Below are 5,560 nucleotides of genomic sequence, written 5' to 3'. Positions count from 1 at the left end.
AAGTCTGTCCAACAAATCTTCCAAACTCTGTTTATTTCACACCCTATTTCTGCCATTCGGCAGAGTTCTTAGCCTACACCGCTCTCGTCCCACTCCGCCCTTTCCTGCACATTCTGTGCCCCCTCACCCCCCGCTGTCCTATCACCCTTTCCTTTGATGACTGCCTACATTTTTGGCCTCCTAATTATCTCCTGTGCCCTTCGTTCTGTTCTGGACGTCTCTTTCGATTTCCCTGCTTGAATATTCGAAATGAGCGTTTAACTACCTCGTTGTCTTATCCCCTCCTCTCCTGATGCCTACTCTCCCTGCCCCGTTTCGTTCTCCTCTCTGCAATAATTCCTTCAACATTTCCCTTTCAAGAGCTGCATGTGCTCCTTTGCAGGCTGTCGCAGTCCCCATCTCTTTCAGGCCCCATGGCAGCTTCTACCAGAGCTTTGGTTTTCTTGGACGTCATGCTGGGCCCAAAGGGTAGCCTTTGCTGATGCTTATTGCTCTTCCCCATTACATCTGTATCCCAGCTATTGACTTGCATGGGGGGTGGGGCACTATGCCACAGCGTTCTTTGCCTCTTTCCCTGGCCCAGTCACACGCCACCTGGAGAGCCCAGTCCTCTGATGGTCTGTTTTTCAAGGGGGCTCTCAGCTCTGGCAAGATTTTCCCTCACGCTCCAAGCTATTCACGAGATGCAGGTGCCGCCGCCTCTGTGTTAGAGAGCATGACTGCTGTCTCTATCTGGGGCGTCGCAAAGGGTTCACTCAGCCGGCCCTTGCCAGTTAGTTTCAATGTGCACGCAGCGCCTCTGGACCGGTCGCTTCCGCCCACTGTCTGCAATGGCCTCACAGTCCCACCTGCTCTCACCCCAGACTGGTGGGGGGCAACAGTCTGCAGTGTCTCGTTCTTATGGGCAGACCCTATCACAGTTACCCGGGCCCACCCGGGGGGCGGGCAGCCAGGACCAGGCCAGCCTAATCTAATGCTCACTCGAGGCCACATGATCTGTGCCTGTGTGGCTCACGTCCTCCGTTCTCTGTCTCGGCCTGATGCGTTCCCCTTCCCCTGCTGCGGCGTTCCTTGCCGCTGGCCCCTTACATTGCTCAGCATCATGCTGGGCTCAGTCACCTGTGGGGCAGCATGCTTCTCTGCAATATGCAATTCCAGCAGCAGGTTCTCCGTTGACGATTGTGCAGGAACTGACCACTACGGACCCCGCAGCACTACTCCTCTTATAGCTGCACAGATGACATTTATCGGAGCACTGCATTCTCTACAAACAGGCCCACTAACTTGGAAAATGCGTCTTTTAACAGTTTACTCCGGTTATGTGTATGATAACTCATTAAAATGAAGAAAGTGTGCTGTTGTAGCTGAAGGGGTTTTGTGTTCTACTAGAATCATAGACACAATACATCCAAGTGTGCTTGCCAAACACTGTGACCGAGATGAACTCGCAGAACCTCCCACCAATTTGCATTGCACCTTTAAATAAATAATGAAGGCTGCGCTTTTTGTTCGCACTTGTCACTATTGTTCGATGCTGGCAGAATGCACCGAAGGCCGTTAAAATAGACTGGGCTTAATCTCAAAGTTACATTTCATAAATGTAAAAACAATTTCGCACAATGTGAAAAGTAAATGTGATCTACATGAGCAGAAATAATACCCAATTTGAAATGATACTGAAGTTGCAAATGGCAGAGGACTGCCCAGATTAGGGGGGCTTTATAAGGGAGTGCCTTGCTGCTGCAGGCACGCAGCTCGTTATGCATGAGGAGATGGTATCTGCAATCCCAAACAAGTCAATGACAAATAAGTTGGCATCACGGGAATGACATAGACAGCGCTGGACACTTCACATGTGTGTGTGTTTCACTGCAGTCATGTAACCATTGAACAACCAATTGCAACATGCGGTGATGGGAATGCAGTCAAATCTAATAGTGACTGGATGCAAAGTAATTGCAGGCCAGCACGCGACCCTGCTGAGGTGTTTGTCTCCACGGTGTTACCTTGAATGGGACAGTAGCATTAATCCTGCGCTGGCATAAGGGGGGGTCGGGGGAGTCCTCTTTTACAAACGATAGTGAGACTCCACTTGGCTGGAGCCTCAACTTGTAGAGTCAGACGTGCGCAATACAATTTAACGCATGGATGGCCTGGCAGTGGCTGGCACACTCATAAACTCGTAGACAGTGTGTTTGAACAGGATCTCAGTGGCTTTGCCAATGCTGTTTTTAACAGGACTTCAGCGAAGGACACGCAGAGTGCTTATAAATCGGGTGCCTGAAGGGCTGCAGCAAATTAAACTTGTAATGTGTGCTCCGCAAAGCGCACTTTTAAAGCCCCAGAATGAAAACATTACCAAAATGTATATATTGCAGCATTATACAACTGATGACTGGCACATGGTGGTAGTTGCTGGTACTTTCTTTACACATTGTACTAATGATTATTCTGCTGCAGCTTCAATGTTACAGGCAGTTAACTCTCTCTCCTTCATGTGTGAAAACCATTTTAATACTGCTCTGAGCCTATATTGCCCTTTCTCAGATAAGTCTCTCGCTTTCTCTTTATAGACCATCAGCAACACCATACATGAACAAATCCAACCAGTCCAGGGCAATTGTATAACTAAGAACATCGGACTTCAACCTCCACAGTGCACCTCCCGGGATTTGAATTTCCCATAGCCTTCGAAGGAGTTCATGGCATTGACCATTCTCCAGAACGAGGTGAGCTAGCATGAGTCTTTTGTAGGGTTTAGTGCTCAGGGCTACCCAACTCTGTTTGTGTTCATCTGTAGTAAAGAAGGCACACAGCTATCTTGTTTAATTTTTTTTTAAAAGAACCCCATGTTTGTGGGGATCAATGAGGTGGGGGGAAAATCTGATGAACAGTACAGACTACAGAATGGCATCTATGACTAGCTGAGAGGGTGGCATGTAAAAATGGAAAGTCATACATATAATGCAAAAAGGCCTGCTTATGGTTCAACGGAAGCAAACCTGTCCATTTGGAAACTGTTTTTTGAAGGATAGGTTTGGGTGGTGGTTCCCACTTACCTCATGATGTCCTGGTATCTTCCAGTTGAATGGTATACAGTAATTTGTTTTACTGCTGTAAAATCCCACGGTCTTTCAAACATCAGAATACCTTCTTTCTAATCTTCACCATTGCTCCCACAGTGCTTGGGAGGGGTTGGGGTTGTGTCATGCAGTCAGAAAAATCTCCCTACATTCTAAACGATGTTTTTTTAGAACAGTATTAACAGAACAAACTTGCCTCATTTCTTCCATAAGTATTAATTTGCCAAACAAGCTGCAATACGTACTGTGTGGCTGCTGTCACATTTGCTAATGGGCATGTGTGTTAACACATGCATAGATAACATCGGCAATTATACTTAACTGTACTGGTCGATGATAAGTACAACAGAGTTGTGTATAATTGCAGACGCTATCTGTGTCTAGTACCGACTAATGATACTTATGTGTTATTGAAGACGATACCTAACAATGACTACATGATCCCATCTACATATACATGTACATAATCGTTTTGCTTATTAACAGGTGTCACTTTTGCCGAAAATGAATTCAGTGGACCAATTACTATCAAAACCATTTTCCGGACTTGCACACAGTGAACAACTGGAGGTGAAAAGACTAGGGCCTGATCGGCCAGATGTAAAAATTGAACAGTCCACAAAAGATAGGGGAAAGGCTTACACACGCACATTTTCCATGGTGTGGTATGAAAAGAAGACATGGCTCACTGGTAGCATTGCTAAGCATTCTTTGTTCTGCTTCCCTTGCCTGCTGTTTGGAGGTGAAACGGTCTGGACAAAAACAGGAGTCACTGACTTAAAGCATTTGTCAGAAAAAAGCAAGAGACATGAATCGTGCAAATCTCATATTGAGAATATATTACAGCTGCGCATGTTGGGAAGTGTAAACATTGCAACACAGTTGGATGATGCCTAGCGCCGGAGCGTGATGAGGCATAATGAGGATGTGGATAAAAACTGATACATCTTGTCAAAGTTAATAGACTGTGTGCGTTTTTGTGGTGAGTTTGAATTGGCTTTACACGGCCATGATGAAACTGAAGACTCTTTAAATCCTGGTGTATTTAGAGGCCTGGTGGATTTTGGATCCAGCATAGACAGTGCAATGGAACTACACTTAAAAAATGCAACAGTATTCAAGGGCACTTCAAAAACAATTCAGAATGAACTGCTGGACTGCATGCTCACAGTCACCAGAGAGATCATTATAGAGCAGTTAAAATGCACTGATTATGTGGCTATTCAGGCTGACGATACAACTGATGTTTCCACTAAGACTCAGTCTGTGCTAGTCTATCGCTAAATTGATGAACGATACAGAATTGTTGAAAGGTTTTATGGATTCTCTCATCTGAAAGACTCTAGTGCGCAGACCATTGCTACTGCCATAATGGAAAAATTGGACAAAGTATTCCCTGAAGATTGCCACCAAAATAAAGTAATTGCGCAAACATATGATGGTGCGAGTGTAATGAGGGGGGTGTCTGGTGGTGTCCAAAAGAAAGTAGCTGAAGTGTATCCAAATGCACATTTTGTACATTGCTATGCACACCAGCTTAACCTCATCATTGAACAGGCTGTTTCAAAAATCTCAGAAGCTTGAGTTTCTTTTGTGATATCTCTGGCTTCTGTACATTTTTTTCTCGTTCTCCAAAAAGAACCGCAGTTCTAGATGAGGTATCAGATCAAAGACTTCCAAAACCATCTCGCACTCGCTGGAGCTACCATATTCGGGTAGTGGAAGCCATATATCAGCACAGGGCAGCAATCCGTACATGCTTTGAGCTCATTATTGAAAGACAGACTGATTTTGAGGGGGTTATTGTGCATGAGGTCCATGGATTCATTCGAACTCTGAAAGAGAAGGAGTTCCTTTTCTTCCTTTTTTGTTCAATGCCCCATGTCGACATTCTATATAACCAGCTTCAGAAGCGAGACATTGACTCTGTGTATGTGCAGAAAGCTACTGAAACTTTTATCAAGTGCATTGGCAGAGTACGTGGAAGCAGTGACAATCTGGAAGCTAAACTTCCATCAGAGGCAACTTTTTCAGGTCACAATGCAATGAACACTTTGAATCGTTTGGCTAAAGAAGTATGTGATATTATAGTTACACAAGCCCAAGAACGCTTTGCATTTACTAACCACTTGGAGGGGGCCAAATTGTTGCAGAGTGACCTATTTCAAACACATGAACAGTCTTTTCCCAATGATGCACTGAATGCAACTGTCCAAGCGTACCCCATGTTGAACAAGGAAAGCCTGCGCACTGAGTTTTCAATTGTTTATGAGAGACCAGAATTCTGTAGTTCAAGTGGGGCAATTTCTTTAATAAAATTGTTTTTTGAAAACAATCTCGAGGAAGCATTTAGTGAGACAATGAAGTTATTAAAAATTCTGATTACTACACCCATGACAACAGCCGAGTCTGAGCGCTGTTTCTCCACCCTAAAGCGAATTAAAACATTCTTGAGAAACACAATGACTGAGGATTGT

At 44.8% G+C, this 5,560-nt stretch overlaps 1 long non-coding RNA gene across 1 annotated transcript; it reads left to right on the top strand.

Moving 5' to 3' along the window:
* The first annotated feature begins 1,573 nt into the window (after window positions 1–1,573).
* Window positions 1,574–4,519, top strand: LOC138578854 (uncharacterized). Its single transcript, XR_011304000.1, has 2 exons — window positions 1,574–2,729; window positions 3,570–4,519. It is a non-coding gene; the product is annotated as an uncharacterized lncRNA (long non-coding RNA).
* The last annotated feature ends 1,041 nt before the right edge of the window (window positions 4,520–5,560 follow it).

This window comes from Ambystoma mexicanum, chromosome 1p (assembly GCF_040938575.1).
Source record: "Ambystoma mexicanum isolate Mex_15411 chromosome 1p, UKY_AmexF1_1, whole genome shotgun sequence".
In the NCBI taxonomy this organism is placed as follows: Eukaryota; Metazoa; Chordata; class Amphibia; order Caudata; family Ambystomatidae; genus Ambystoma; species Ambystoma mexicanum.
The sequence above is the reverse complement of the archived record's forward strand: the minus strand, read 5'-3'. Positions and strand labels throughout refer to the sequence as shown.